We start from the raw sequence: 16,525 nt of genomic DNA, 5'->3' as shown, positions 1-16,525 counted from the left end.
TTTGCATAACCACTGGATTATCTCTGCCACACCCTGCTTTATCTCTTGGTCAGGAGTCAGTGATTAAGCTAAGAAGCCTATTGATAGTTTAAAAGCCCTCAGGCTCCCATAGCCTACAGGGAAGAAAAAAAAAGAGGCTCTTACACCACTGAGCTCCAACTCAGGGATTGAAAAAACTGTTAACTTCCACCACGGTAAACCCTTTAATTAAATTACTTAGACACAAGTCAATCCAGGCAACAGTGATCAATAATTTGAAAAGTACTGATAAAGGGAACTCATAATATAATATATAAAATGGTTAAAACAACAAGAAAAAATATTGGAGACTCGAACCAGGACAAGAGTCCAGCTAAAAGTCCTCCAGAGGGTGAAGCACAAAACAACGAGTTCAACATCCAAACATTAACTAAGGAAATAATAATAGGAGTGAGTAAAGAATTTGAAAAAATTGTAATCAGAAATGCAGGAACAACAAATGAGAAAATGGAAGAAAATACTAATTATCTCATGGTTATTAGAGAGCTGAAAGCTGAAATCGCTGAGCTAAGAAGGCAACTAGCTGAACAAGCTAAAACAGTATCAGAGCAGGGCAACAAAATAGATGAACTCCAGAAAGCAGTAGAGGGCAGAGAGAATAGAATTTATGAGGCTGAAAACAGAATTAGCGAGATTGAGGATGAATTAGAGACAACTAAAAAAGAAGTAAGAGATCTCAAAAAGAGATTAAGAGATGCTGAAAACAACAACAGAGTCCTATGGGATGACTTCAAAAGAAACAATATACGCATTATTGGCTTACCAGAGGAAGAAAGAGAAGGAGAGGAAGAAAGCGTTCTCCAGGCCATAATAGCTGAAAATTTCTCTAGTCTAGACAACACCAAAGACATAAAGATTCAAGAAGCCCAGAGGGTCCCAAACAGAATTAACCCAGACCTAAAGACACCAAGACATGTCATACTTAGACTGGAAAGGAATAAGGATAAAGAAAGGATCCTCAAGGCTGCAAGAGAAAAACAAAGAGTCACCTACAAAGGAAAACCCATAAGATTAGCAGCAGACTTCTCCATACAAACACTACAGGCCAGAAGAGAATGGCAAGATATCTATCGAGTGCTCAATGAGAAAGGCTTTCAGCCAAGAATACTATATCCTGCTAGACTGTCATTCAGACTAGATGGAAGCATCAAAACCTTCTCAGACAAGCAACAGTTGAAGGAAGCAACCGTCACCAAGCCTGCCCTGAAAGAAGTTCTGAAAGGTCTCCTATAAACAACCAGACCACCACAAATAGGACATATATCAAAACACTCTAAAACTCTACAAGAATGGCGTTACAATATCTTCAATCTTTGATATCAATAAATGTCAATGGCCTGAATTCACCTATTAAAAGACACAGAGTAGGAAGATGGATCAGAAAACACAACCCAACAATATGTTGTCTACAGGAAACTCACCTAACTCAACAAGACAAACACAGACTTAAAGTGAAAGGATGGAAAACTATCACACAAGCCAATGGCCCACAAAAAAGGGCAGGAACAGCTATTCTCATATCTGACATGATAGACTTTAAAATAGATAAGATTTAAAAAGATAGGAATGGACACTACTTAATGCTCAGAGGATCAGTCAATCAAGAGGACTTAACAATTATTAATATCTATGCACCCAATGAGAAGCCATCTAAATACATCAAACTTCTACTGAAAGAGCTACAGCAATATATTAATAGTAACACAATCATAGTAGGGGACTTCAACACCCCACTATCTCAACTTGACAGATCATCCAGGAAGAAAATCAGTAAAGACATAAGGGAGCTAAATGAAGAGATAGATAAACTAGAACTATTGGACATTCTCAGAGTCATTCATCCCAAGAAACTGGAATACACATTTTACTCAAATCCACATGGGTCATTCTCAAGGATAGACCATATGTTAGGCCACAAAGACAGCATCATCCAATTCAAGAGCACTGAAATCATCCCAAGCATCTTCTCAGACCACAGTGGAATTAAACTAACACTTAACAATCAACAAAAGATTAGTAACAGTCCCAAAATGTGGAAGCTCAACAGTACATTTCTTTTTTTTTTTTTTTTTGTATTTTTTTTTTTATATTTTATTTTTGCACCCCTCCCCCCTGCACCAACAGTACATTTCTTAACAACTTCTGGGTCAAAGAGGAAATCAAGGAAGAAATCAAAATGTTTCGAGAGTTCAATGAAAATGAAGACACAAGCTATCAAAATATTTGGGACACAGCTAAAGCAGTTCTAAGAGGGAAGTTCATAGCTATACAAGCACACATTAGGAAACAAGAAAAGGCACAAATAAACAGCCTGATTGCACATCTTAAAGACCTAGAAGAAGAACAACAAAGGAATCCTAAAGCAACCAGAAGGACAGAAATCACTAAAGTTAGGGCAGAAATAAATAACATTGAGAATAGGAAAACCATACAAAAGATCAATGAAAGTAAATGTTGGTTCTTCGAAAGAGTAAACAAAATCGACAAGCCTTTAGCCAGACTCACAAAACAAAAAAGGGAGAAGACCCAAATAAATCGGATAGTAAATGAAAGAGGAGATATCACAACAGACACTGCAGAAATTCAACATATCATGCGAGGCTTCTATGAACAACTATATGCCACCAAGCTAGAGAACCTGGAAGAAATGAATGATTTCCTAGATACCTACCAACTTCCAAAACTAAGTAAAGAGGAAGTGGATAACATGAACAGGCCCAGCACAGCTAATGAAATTGAAACAGTTATCAAAAATCTTCCCAAAAATAAAAGTCCTGGACCAGATGGATTTACAAATGAATTCTACAAAACTTTCAAAGAAGAACTAATACCTCTACTTTTAAAAGTCTTCCAGAAGATTGAAGACACTGGAATACTCCCTGCCAGCTTCTATGAAGCCAACATCACCCTGATATCAAAAGCAGACAGGGACACAACCAAAAAAGAAAACTACAGACCAATATCTCTGATGAACATAGATGCGAAAATATTGAACAAAATTCTAGCCAACCGGATACAGCACTATATCAAAAAAATTGTTCATCATGACCAAGTGGGGTTTATCCCAGGCATGCAAGGTTGGTTTAATATACGTAAATCAATCAATGTGATCCACCACATCAACAAAAGCAAGACCAAAAACCACATGGTCATATCAATAGATGCAGAGAAAGCCTTTGACAAAATACAGCATCCCTTTATGATCAAAACACTACAAAAAATGGGAATAGATGGAAAATTCCTGAAGATAGTGGAGTCTATATATAGCAAACCTACAGCCAACATCATACTCAATGGTGAAAAACTGGAAGCATTTCCCCTCAGATCAGGTACTAGACAGGGCTGCCCACTATCACCATTACTATTCAACATAGTGTTGGAAGTTCTTGCCATAGCAATCAGGCAGGAGCAAGGAATTAAAGGCATACAGATTGGAAGAGAAGAAGTCAAACTCTCCTTATTTGCAGATGACATGATAGTATACATGGAAAAACCTAAGGAATCCAGCAAGAAGCTTTTGGAAATCATCAGGCAATACAGTAAGGTGTCCGGCTACAAAATTAACATTCAAAAGTCAGTGGCATTCCTCTATGCAAAAACTAAGTTAGAAGAAATTGAAATCCAGAAATCAGTTCCTTTTTCTATAGCAACAAAAACAATAAAATATCTAGGAGTAAACCTAACCAAAGAAGTGAAAGACTTGTATACTGAAAATGATGAGTCACTACTCAAAGAAATTGAAAAAGACACAAAGAAGTGGAAAGATATGCCATGTTCATGGGTTGGAAGAATTAACATCATCAAAATGAATATATTACCCAGAGCCATCTACAGATTTAATGCTATCCCCATCAAGATTCCAAGCACATTTTTTAGGAGAATAGAAAAAATGCTACAAATGTTTATCTGGAACCAGAAAAGACCTAGAATTGCCAAAACAATCTTGAGAAAAAAGAACAGAACCAGAGGCATCACACTCCCAGATCTCAAACTGTATTATAGGGCCATTGTCATCAAAACTGCTTGGTACTGGAACATGAACAGACACACTGACCAGTGGAATAGAATTGAGAGCCCAGACATGAGGCCCCACACCTATGGACATCTAATCTTTGACAAAGGGGCCCAGACTATTACATGGGGAAAGCAGAGTCTCTTCAACAAATGGTGTTGGAAACAATGGGTTGAAACATGCAGAAGAATGAAACTGAATCACTGTATTTCACCAAATACAAAAGTAAATTCCAAGTGGATCAAGGACTTGGATGTTAGACCAGAAACTATCAGATATTTAGAGGAAAATATTGGCAGAACTTTTTTCGCATAAATTTTAAAGACATTTTCAATGAAACGAATCCAATTACAAGGAAGACTAAGGCAAGTATAAACCTATGGGACTACATCAAATTAAAAAGCTTCTTCACAGCAAAAGACACCACTACCCAAACCAAGAGACCCCTCACAGAATGGGAGAAGATCTTTACATGCCATACATCAGATAAGAGTTTAATAACCAACATATATAAAGAGCTTGCCAGACTCAACAACAAGACAACAAATAACCCCATCCAAAAATGGGGGGGAGGATTTGGACAGAATATTCAGAGAAATGCAAATCAAGACAACAATGAGATATCACTTCACTCCTGTGAGAATGTCATACATCAGAAAAAGTAACAGCAGCAAATGCTGGAGAGGGTGTGGGGTCAAAGGAACCCTCCTGCACTGCTGGTGGGAATGTCAATTGGTCCAACCTCTGTGGAGAACAGTCTGGAGAACTCTCAGAAGGCTAGAAATGGACCTACCCTATGACCCTGCAATTCCCCTCCTGGGGATATATCCTAAGGAACCCAACACATCCATCCAAAAAGATCTGTGTACACATATGTTCTTGGCAGCACAATTTGTAATAGCCAAAACCTGGAAGCAACCCAGGTGTCCAACAACAGATGAGTGGCTGAGAAAGTTGTGGTATATATACACAATGGAATACTACTCAGCTGTAAAAAATGGTGACTTCACCGTTTTCAGCCGATCTTGGATGGACCTTGAAAAAATCATGTTGAGTGAAATAAGTCAGAAACAGAAGGATGAATATGGGATGATTTCACTCTCAGGCTGAAGTTGAAAAACAAGATTAGAAAAGAAAACACAAGTTGAACCTGAAATGGAATTGGAGTATTACACCAAAGTAAAAGACTCTGGGGTGGGTGGGTGGGTGGGGAGAATACAGGTCCATGAAAAATGATGAATGAAATAGTGGGGGTTGTATTGCTAAATGGGAATCTGGGGAATGTTATGCATGTAAAAAAAAAAAAAAGAAGTAGAAACGCAAAGCAGAAATTGACTGAGTTTGGAGTATGGCACCAAAGTAAGAAAGCAGAAATATACTATAGTTTGCAGTGAGTACCTCCCTAATACTTCCTCTCCACTTTTCCAAGCTTTGGGTCCATGATTGCTCAACAATTTGTTTGGCTTTGTATGTTAACTCTCTTTTCAGTCACCAGGTTCCAGGTGTCATCAGGATGCCGGCCAGACTTCCCTGGATTGAAGACACCACCAATGTGTCCTGGAGCTCAGCTTCCCCAGAGACCCACCCTACTAGGGAAAGAGAGAGGCAGACTGGGAGTATGGACCGACCAGTCGACGCCCATGTTCAGCGGGGAAGCAATTACAGAAGCCAGACCTTCTACCTTCTGCAACCCTCAATAACCCTGGGTCCATGCTCCCAGAGGGATAGAGAATGGGAAAGCTATCGGGGGAGGGGGTGGGATATGGAGATTGGGAGGTAGGAATTGTGTGGAGTTGTACCCCTCCTACCCTATGGTTTTGTTAATTAATCCTTTCTTTAATAAAAAAAAATAGAAAAGAAAAAAAAAGAAACAGAAGGATGAATATGGGATGATTTCACTCTCAGGCTGAAGTTGAAAAACATGATTAGAAAAGAAAACACAAGGAGTCGGGCTGTAGCGCAGCGGGTTAAGCGCAGGTGGCGCAAAGCACAAGGACCGGCATAAGGATCCCGGTTCGAACCCCGGCTCCCCACCTGCAGGGGAGTCGCTTCACAGGCGGTGAAGCAGGTCTGCAGGTGTCTATCTTTCTCTCCTCCTCTCTGTCTTCCCCTCCTCTCTCCATTTCTCTCTGTCCTATCCAACAACGACAACAACAATAATAACTACAACAATAAAACAACAAGGGCAACAAAAGGGAATAAATAAAATAAATATAAAAAAAAAAAAAAAGAAAAGAAAACACAAGTTGAACCTGAAATGGAATTGGAGTATTACACCAAAGTAAAAGACTCTGGGGTGGGTGGGTGGGTGGGGAGAATACAGGTCCATGAAATGTGATGAATGACATAGTGGGGGTTGTATTGTTAAATGGGAATCTGTGGAATGTTATGCATGTACAAACTATTGTATTTACTGTTGAATGTAAAACATTAATTCCCCAATAAAGAAATAAATTATTTAAAAAAAAGAAAATTTACAACTTAGTCTTTCCACTAATTTTGTAGATTATCCACAGATTCTTTTTTAAAATATATATATTTATTAATTCTCTTTTGTTGCCCTTGTTTTATTGTTGTAGTTATTGTTGTCATCGTTGCTGGATAGAACAGAGAGAAATGGAGAGAGAAGGGGAAGACAGAGGGGTGGGAGAAAGATAGACACCTGCAGACCTGCTTCACCGCCTGTGAAGTGACTCTCCTGCAAATGGGGAGCCATTGGCTTGAACCCAGATCCTTACGCTGGTCTTTACACTTTGTGCCACGTGTGCTTAACCTGCTGTGCTACCACCCAACTCCTTTTTTTTTAAGTAGTTGTATACAGGGATTTCCTATTTCTTTTCTTTTTTTTCTCCAGGGTTACTGCTGGGGCTCGGTGCCTGCACTATGAATCCACTGCTCCCAGAGGCTATTTTTTCCCTTTTGTTGCCCTTGTTTATTGTTGTTATTATTGTTTATTATTGTTGTTGCTGTCATTGTTGCTGGATAGGACAGAGAGAGGTCGAGAGAGGAAGGGAAGACAGAGGGGGAGAGAAAGACAGACAACTGCAGACACGCTTCACCACTTGTGAAGCGACCCCCCCCGCCCCCCCGCAGGTGGGGAGCTGGGAGTTCGAACTGGGATCCTTATACCTGTCCTTGCACTTGGTGCCATGTGTGCTTAACCCACTGCGGTAGCCCAGCCCCCATAAATTTTCTTTTTATATATATTTTTGTTTACTTATATTTGGATCAAGGCAGAGAGTAATTAAGAGGGATGGAGAAGACCAGTGTTCATCCCAGGTGCCTGTGGGAGCACCATGCAAAGGACAAAGAGTCACAAATGGTAGGGCAGTGCTGGGTTGAATCTTTTGCTCACTCCCTCCCTCCTTCTCTCAGTCTGTCTCTCACCTTCATGAGGGAGGGGGGTCCACCTGGAGAAGTAGAATCATGTAGGTTCAAAGTTCCAATGAATCCCTGGTGGCAAAAAGAAAGAAAGATTCTTCTATATTATTTCAAAGTATACAGAAATTTGAACTGTCAACAAAGTCTTTCTGGGTTAGGGTTATCAACATTCTGCTTAAGAAAGATAGCTGACATTTCCTTAAGACATCTATAACAACCAACAAAGCTCATTTGCGGGAGTCGGACTGTAGTGCAGCGGGTTAAGCGCAGGTGGCGCAAAGCACAAGGACCGGCATAAGGATCCCGGTTCGAACCCGGCTCCCCACCTGCAGGGGAGTCGCTTCACAGGCGGTGAAGCAGGTCTGCAGGTGTCTATCCTTCCCTCCTCTCTCCATTTCTCTCTGTCCTATCCAACAACGACAATAATAGCTACAACAATAAAAAAAAAACAAGGGCAACAAAAGGAAATAAATAAATAAATAAATAAATATTAAAAAAAAAGAAAAAAAAAGTTCATTTGCACATATAGCCCTCTAAGGGAGGGGGGGAACAGTGGCCTAAGAAGAGATAAGTCAGGTATTCGGCTGAACTCTCCTCCAGCATGGATTATAATACTAATAAAGACCATTTATCAAGCACTTTCTTTTTCCCCATTTTTCATTTATGATTAATAGTAGGTTACAAAATGGTGATTATAGGGTCTAGCTCCACACCACACCCACTAACAAAGTTCTGTGTCCCAACCCTCCACCTCACAAAGCTCTCACATGTCTTACAAACAATTTTCTTGCTTCTGTTTGGTTGGTTGGTTTTTGGTTTGGGGATTTTTTTTTTTCAAATTAATGTGAATTAGATCTCTAGACTTCACATATGAGTGAGATCATCTGGTAGTTGTTTTTCATCTCTTCATTTCTCTAAGCATAATCACTTCCAGTTCCATCCATTTTTGTCCCCAAAGGACAAATATCATGTTTTAATGGCAGAGTAGTATTCCATGGAGTATATCCCATAATTTCTTTAGCCAGTCATCTGTTGATGGGCATCTAGGCTGCTTCCACTATTTGACTGTTGTGAACAATGCAGCTGTGAACACAGGGCTGCATGTGTCCCTTCTAATTAGTGTTTGAGTGTCCACTGGCTAAATTATCAAGAACTTTCTACATGCTGCATGTCTAGCCCCAAGCTTGGTAGTTTAACAGTGATTAATCACTGCTTGTGATTCCATGGATTAGCAGGTTGGTTCTAGCTCTTGCTAGACTCACTCATGTGACTACCTTCAGATGGCAGGATCAGCTGGGACACTGGATCCCTGGTGTCTCTTTCTCCACGCAGTCCCTTCCCAAGCAAGTTCATAGACTGTGCTTCCTTCTACATATAGTAGCAGCAGTAGCTCATTAGAGCCAAAACAGTGCAGTAGGTAAAGTGTGCCTGCCACCCCTTATGTGGACTCTCAGGTGTGGGGTCCAGAGTTCAACTCCTGGCATCACATGTGCCAGAATGATGCTCTGGTTCTTCTCTCATAAATAAATGAGAGAGGGGAAATAAGAAAAGGGATGGGGGGACAGAGAGAGAGGGAAATAAAGATGGAGATGGAAATGGAGAGAGAGAAAACACAAAAATGCCTGGGGATGTAACTCACGGGTAGAGCTGATATGTCATATGTATGAGGTGCTAAACTGGATCTCCAGCACATACACTAAAGAACTGGAAAAGAAAAACCCACAAAAAGGGAAAATTACAGGAAGGCCTATGGTGAAACAAGCCAACCACACATCTGCACCACTGAGTTGCCAAAGCAAGTGATAAGCCCAGCCCAGATTCCAGTGGAAAGGAAACAAGTTTTTATTTTATTTTATTTTTTAATCAGAGCACTACTAAGCTCTGTCTTATGGTCATGTGGAGGACTGAACCTGAGACTTCAGAGTCTCAAAATGAAAGTCTTCTGCATAGCCACTGTGCTATGTCCCCCACCCAGAAAATGAATCATGACCACCTTTGAGTTCCAATTCCTGACTATCACATATTCAAGACACTGTCAGGGTTAGCAGTGTGGGTGGGGCTGGACCCCAGGTTCTCTCTCCCCAAGGGAGAGTACATAAGCAAGGTAGTTAGAACAAGCAGTTGGAGTCAGATCCCCTCATCTGGGGCTTTAAATCTCATTAGTTCTACGACTTTGGGCTAATTAGCTTCAATTTTATCATCTATAAGGAGGGTTGAGAAAAAAACGCTTTCCTTATAATAAGCTCACGTGTGTGAAGCCCTGCCAGGATGGAGTATTCGCTCTGACTGTCCTGATCAGACTGCTCTAATGAAGCTGGACTTAGTCCCCCACCAGGCCCTCGGTGCTTTCAAGGACTGATGGTCCTTAGTCCCTGCTGCCCAGGCTTCTGGTTCCGCTCTCCCTGGAACCAGGTGTTGCCTCAGATGCCATTGCTGAAAAGCCCGACCCACTTGGGCCCCTCTCTGCTCCATTTTGGGGCTGCCACCTCAAGGAATAGGCCTGGTGGCTGTCCATGTTTACCCATGACATCCTCTGTCAGTGATGTGATTACACAATGAGAGCCGTTCAAAGAAGCTAATTCCATCAGTGCCCTATTCTGTTTCTGTTTACAAAGTTCGCTAATATCCCACTCTAACATGGGAAGAGAGAGTGGGAGTTTCCCCAGCGCAGGACAGTCGCGGGATGTTTTCTGCACCAACTCAGTTCCTTTTCCTTTTATCTTGAAGCAGCAGCAGTGTTTCCAGAATGGGTCACCACTAGGTGGCAGGGCTGTGTAACTACTCAACCTTCGCCCCATGGTAAATGCAGCCAAGATGCATTTTCCAGAGGGTGAGCCGCTTTTATTTATTTTTTTTTAAATAATTTATTTCTTTACTGGGGAATTAATGTTTTACATTCAACAGTAAATACAATAGTTTGTACATGCATAACATTCCCCAGATTCCCATTTAACAATACAACCCCCACTATGTCATTCATCATCTTTCATGGACCTGTATTCTCCCCACCCACCCACCCACCCCAGAGTCTTTTACTTTGGTGTAATACTCCAATTCCATTTCAGGTTCAACTTGTGTTTTCTTTTCTAATCTTGTTTTTCAACTTCAGCCTGAGAGTGAAATCATCCCATATTCATCCTTCTGTTTCTGACTTATTTCACTCAACATGATTTTTTCAAGGTCCATCCAAGATCGGCTGAAAACGGTGAAGTCACCATTTTTTACAGCTGAGTAGTATTCCATTGTGTATATATACCACAACTTTCTCAGCCACTCATCTGTTGTTGGACACCTGGGTTGCTTCCAGGTTTTGGCTATTACAAATTGTGCTGCCAAGAACATATGTGTACACAGATCTTTTTGGATGGATGTGTTGGGTTCCTTAGGATATATCCCCAGGAGGGGAATTGCAGGGTCATAGGGTAGGTCCATTTCTAGCCTTCTGAGAGTTCTCCAGACTGTTCTCCACAGAGGTTGGACCAATTGACATTCCCACCAGCAGTGCAGGAGGGTTCCTTTGACCCCACACCCTCTCCAGCATTTGCTGCTGTTACTTTTTCTGATGTATGACATTCTCACAGGAGTGAAGTGATATCTCATTGTTGTCTTGATTTACATTTCTCTGACAATCAGAGACTTGGAGCATTTTTTCATGTGTTTCTCGGCCTTTTGGATCTCTTCTGTGGTGAATATTCTGTCCAAGTCCTCCCCCCATTTTTGGATGGGGTTATTTGTTGTCTTGTTGTTGAGTCTGGCAAGGTGAGCCACTTTTTTTTTTATTTATTTAAGAAAGGATTAATTAACAAAACCATAGGGTAGGAGGGGTACAACTCCACACAATTCCCACCGCCCAATCTCCATATCCCACCCCTCCCCCGATAGCTTTCCACTTTTAAAGCAGCTTGCTTATCCATATGAAGCTCAACCTGAACAATACATTTCCTGTACATTCTCTTGAAAATTATCTGTGACGTCACTGACTCCACCGGAGAGTTCTCACAGGAGTTTTGTTACTGGAGCAGTGTTACAGCCTTAGCCTTGACAGGGCGTGGGAAAAGTAAATAAGTTCCAGCTTGTCCGGGGCATGAGCAAGGCTGATTGTTTCCCCTTCTAGCTGTTACCACCTGATAGGCCAAAGGGCCATTGGGACAAGAGCTCATGGACTCTAGGCTATCATCTCACTCACAGGACTGTAGACGCATCTCCCATTTCCAAACAAGATCCTGAAAGGTTTTCTTTGGGGAGAAAGAAACAGGTGTGTGTGTTTGGGGGAGGGGTGGATAATCCCTTCTTTTGGCTATAGGAATCCAACCTGCCACTGCAACACACTTTAAACAGAATAGATGGGGATGGGGTGGCTCAAGGAAGGGAGGAGAGGCAGAGGAATGCCCAAGATACTCATAAAATCCAGTGTGGGGAGTCTATACCTGGTGGAGCAAGAAGCTGAATAGCACTGAAATTTCCACAGATAAAGCGATACAGAAGAGTTCACACTGTATTGGGCTGGAGCTGTAGTGGGTAAAGGAAGCAGAGGGAATAGAATGGGGGAGTATTAACAGCCTAAACCATGTCACAGTCCATAGAAAATAGCTATAGCTAAAATGTGGCCCAGAGGTGGCACAGTGGATAAGGCATTGGATTCTCAATCATGAGGTTCCAAGTTCAATCCCCAGCAGCACATGTACCAGAGTGATGTCTGCTTCTTTCTCTCTCTCTCCTCCTATCATTCTCATGAATAAATAAATATTTCTTTAAAAAAAAGAAAGAAAATACCTAAAATTAAAAAAAAAGGAAGAAATGGCACTACAAACATGTTATTTAGAGGCTCGGAAGAAATCATCATATGAATGTAAAGCAGAAGTGGGTAATTTCCCTCAGCTCTACAGAAGTGTGAAGGAAAAGGCTGGGTGAGAGAGAGAGAGAGAGAGAGAGAGAGATAACTATTTGGTTTGCCAACCACAACTTTGTTTTTCCCTTAAAAACAGGCAACCGGCCAGGGAGATGACTCAGTGGCTGAGAAGCCAGACTTACTAGCAGGTCCTGAGTTCAACCTTGAGCATTGCATGTGCCAGAGTGATGCTCTTGCTCATACTTATGATTAGGTAAGCCCATTTTAGTAAATATGCAATAATAAGGGGTCGGTGATGTCTCACCTGGTACAGAGCACACATTACCACGAGTGAGTGCCTAGCTTCAAGAGCCCAGGTGCCGCCTGCAGTAGAGAAGGCTCATGAGCAGTGAAACATCGTTATAGGTCTATTCCCCCCACCCGCCTCTTCCTCTTTATCTCTCTGCCTCCCTATCTCTGTCAGAAAAGAAAAAGGAAAAAAGTGACCACAGGAGGAGCCATGTAGACACCAAGCCCCAGCAATAACTCTGGTGGCAAAAAAAAAAAAAGAAAAAGAAGGGAGTCTGGCGGTAGCACAGCGGGTTATGCGCAGGTGGCACAAAGTGCAAGGACTGGTGTAAGGATCCTGGTTTAAGCCCCCGGCTCCCCACCTGCAGGGGTGTCGCTTCACAGGCGGTGAAGCAGGTCTGCAGGCATCTGTCTTTCTCTCCCCCTCTGGGTCTTCCTGTCCTCTCTCGATTTCTCTCTGTCCTATCCAACAACGACATCAGTAACAACAACAGTAACTACAACAATAAAACAGCAAAGGCAACAAAAGGGGAAAAAATGATACACCGGTAGTGTAAAATAGATATCTAGGGACTGGAGGGAGGGGGTTACAGAGCAGACTTGCATAAGTCAGAGCTCAGCAGTACTCTGGTCTTTGTCTCTCTGTGTCAGGAAAATAAAGAAATCTTTAAAAAAATAAAATAAAATAAACATCTAGCTTCATGGGAGCAACTACCCCTGAGTTCCTTATTTTTGTTACTATATCTGACATAGATTATCAACTATAATCATTTGTTTGTTTGCTTAAGGTCCAATTTAGTTTCATGCAACCACTGTCATTGGAAAGAATTCAGAGACTTCAGCTTCCTCAACAGGCAAAATGATAGTCTTGAAAAGAGTTGTTGCAAAATTTAAAGAAGATTAACGTGTAACCAGGCACATAATTGAAATATCTGAAATTGAAACCGACAGTAATTTTAAAAATAAATACAATAGGGCTGGGTGGTGGCACACCTGGCTGAGTGCACATGTTACAGTGCACAAGGGCCCTGGGGTTCGAGCCCCCAGCCCCCTGCAGGGGGAAAGCTCTGCAAGTGTTGAAGCAGGGCTGCAGGTGTCTCTCGGTCTCTCTCCCTCTCAATTTCTGGCTGTCTCTATCTCCTGGGCAGGCCCCTAGGAGAACTGCTGGACCATGAGACAGTGATCTTTTTTCAGTATTTGTTAACAAATATTCAGTATTTATTAACAAGGGTAAGAAAAGCAGACCATCACTCGGACATGAGTGAGATCAATGACTACACTCAGGACTTCATGCCTGTAAGTCTGGCACTCTACCGGCTGGACCAAGTCCCAGGCAGTAGAGAGTAATTCTACTTTGATTTTTTTTGTAGAAAGGACATAATAATTTTCAAAGTACCTGTGCTACTTAAAAGGTATTACTGTGGAGTTGGAGGAAAGAGCTCAGCAAGTTGAGTGTAGGATTTGCGTTCCTAAAGCTCTCAGTTTGATCCCCAATGCCACATGTACCTGAGTGGTGCTCTGGTCTCTCTCCATCACATGACTCTCTCTCTCTCTCTCTCTATATATATATATATATGTGTGTGTGTGTGTGTGTGTGTAGAAAACAAAGACCATCTCAGCAGTAATGCACAAGCATTCTGTTGCCTCAGATTTTAATTGGTACTTTCCTTCTAAAAGTTTTTTCACTTAAATAGGCATTTCAAGGTGGTTTCAATCCCCAGAATGGTATAGAAATGATTTTTAAAAATAAAAATAATTGGGGCAGAGGTAGATAGCATAATGGTTATGCAAAGAGACTCTCATGCCTGAGGCTCCGAAGTCCCAGGTTCAATCCCCTGCACCACCATAAGCCAGAGCTGAGCAGTGCTCTGGTAAAAAAAAAAAAAAAAAAAGGCAACAATAGGGAAAATAAATATTTTTTTAAAACTTAAAAAAATAAATAAAAATAATCAGAAGAGAAAACACAAGTAGAACCTGAAATGGAGTTGGTGCATCGTACCAAAGTAAAAGACTCTGGGGTTGGTGGTGGGGAGAGTACAGGTCCAAAAAGGATGACAGAGGACCTAGTGGGGGTTGTATTGTTATGTGGAAAACTGAGAAATGTTATGCATGTACAAACTATTGTATTTACTGTCGAATGTAAAACATTAATCCCCCAATAAAGAAATAAAAAAAGAGAAAAATAAATAAATAAAAATAATCGAGGGAGTCGGGCTGTAGCACAGCGGGTTAAGCGCAGGTGGCGCTAAGCTCAAGGACCGGTGTCAGGATCCCGGTTCGATACCCCGGCTCCCTACCTGCAGGCAGGTCCCTTCACAGGCAGTGAAGCAGGTCTGCAGGTGTCTGTCTTTCTCTCCCCCTCTCTGTCTTCCCCTCCTCTCTCCATTTCTCTCTGTCCTATCCAACAACAACGACATCAACAATAACTACAACAATAAAACAACAAGGGCAACAAAAGGGAATAAATAAAATAAATTTAAAAAAATAATAAAATATTTAAAAAAAAAAAACAATCAAGGCTGGGAGATGGCACATCTGGTAAAAGGCACATATGACAATGCAAAGGATTCTGGTTCAAACCCAGGGGGTAAGCTTCACAAGTGATGAAGCAGTGCTGCAGGCCTCCTCTATTTATTTTGGGCAGCTATAATCAATGAGAGGGAAGTGAGGGGGAGAGAGACAGCTGCAGCACGGTTCAACCATGCTTACACGACAGTCTTATGCAACAACCTTATACAACAGGCAAGCTCTACCCTGGTTACTCTCAAAATACATGTGAAAGAATGACAATGTAAGTCAACTATAGGGCTACTGGCACAAACGGAAGGTAATTCAGGGCTGTTTCGGCAGCTCTGGCTTAGACCTGCGGAGCAAGAATTCCAGTCAGACCTGCAGGTCGAGAGGTGCGTACATGTATGGGGTGTGTCGTGTGTGAACTTCGGGTGTGTGTGTGCTGTGTGCATGATGGTCCGTAATATGGTGTGTATCGTGATTGTGTATGAAGGTGGGTGTGTACCTGTATGTCTGTATGTTGGCGTGTGTGGCCAGTGTGTAGTGTTTGTATGGTGAGTGTATAGTGAATATGATATGTGTGCAGTGGGTGTTTGGTGTGTGAGTGTGTACTGAGTGGTGTGGTGTGCGCAGTGTGTGCTCTGTGTGTGGCTGTGCGTGATGTGTGTAGTGGATAATGTGTTATCTGTGAATGTGTGCTGTCCAAATGTGTGTAGTACGCGCGGTGTGTACCATGTAGTGTGTGGTGAGTGTAGTGTCTAGTGTGTGGTGTGTACCATGTGGAATATGCACTGAGCATGTGTGGTGTGTTTAGTATGTTGCATGTACAACAGGTACTGTGCACGTACAGCTCTACTGTGTTCAGTGTAGCATGTACCTGTACTGTATGTATAGCGTGTACATAATTAGTGTGTAGCATGTACTGTGTAACATGTATTGTGTAGCATTACAGCACTACTGCGTTTGGTGTGCATAGCACAGACACCATGTCCTGCGTTTGGTGTGTGAAGCATGCACACCATATACTGTTTAGTGTGTGGCATGTGCAGCACGCCCCATGTGGTGAGCGTCGTGCACCGCGTGCGTTCTGTGGCTATGTGCTCCGTGTGTGTGGAGTGTGGTGAGCGTCACGCACCACGTGCATTGTGTGCACTGAGGTGTGCGCGGCGTGTACCACGTGCAGCGTGGGGTGCGCTCCCGAGTGCTGTGGGCTCGCGTATGACCTAGGGGGCCGACCTTTCCCCGCGACTCACTCCCCGCGAGGTGACTGGAACCGCCCCGCCCCTCAGACGCGCCCACCGAGCACGTGACGGCGGAGGACTGGTCTCCCAGCACCACCCCGTCGCCCTCACACGCCTGCCTGCGCGCGCACGCTCCTCTGGCCGCGACCTTGGCGCGCGCAGGCCCCGCCCGCCGCGCTAAGCCTCTTGCATTCCGCTTCCAGG

The 16,525-nt window shown here is 42.4% G+C and overlaps 1 long non-coding RNA gene across 2 annotated transcripts in view; it reads right to left on the bottom strand.

The window, feature by feature from the left end:
* Positions 1 to 16,464, bottom strand: part of LOC132535305 (uncharacterized) — a 95,209-nt gene extending 78,745 nt beyond the window's left edge. The window contains exons 1-2 of one of the 2 annotated variants that reach the window (XR_009547098.1): positions 16,334 to 16,464; positions 7,439 to 7,504 (exon numbers count right to left, since the gene is read on the bottom strand). This is a non-coding gene — a long non-coding RNA (uncharacterized LOC132535305). Of the gene's footprint in view, positions 1 to 7,438; positions 7,505 to 12,585; positions 12,924 to 16,333 lie in introns of those variants that run through there. The other variant, XR_009547097.1, reaches the window with a different exon arrangement.
* Between the last annotated feature and the right edge of the window lie 61 nt (positions 16,465 to 16,525).

The sequence above is a fragment of the Erinaceus europaeus genome, chromosome 21 (genome assembly GCF_950295315.1).
Source record: "Erinaceus europaeus chromosome 21, mEriEur2.1, whole genome shotgun sequence".
In the NCBI taxonomy this organism is placed as follows: domain Eukaryota; kingdom Metazoa; phylum Chordata; class Mammalia; order Eulipotyphla; family Erinaceidae; genus Erinaceus; species Erinaceus europaeus.
Note: the sequence above shows the minus strand (reverse complement) of the source record. Positions and strands in the feature narration are given on the sequence as shown.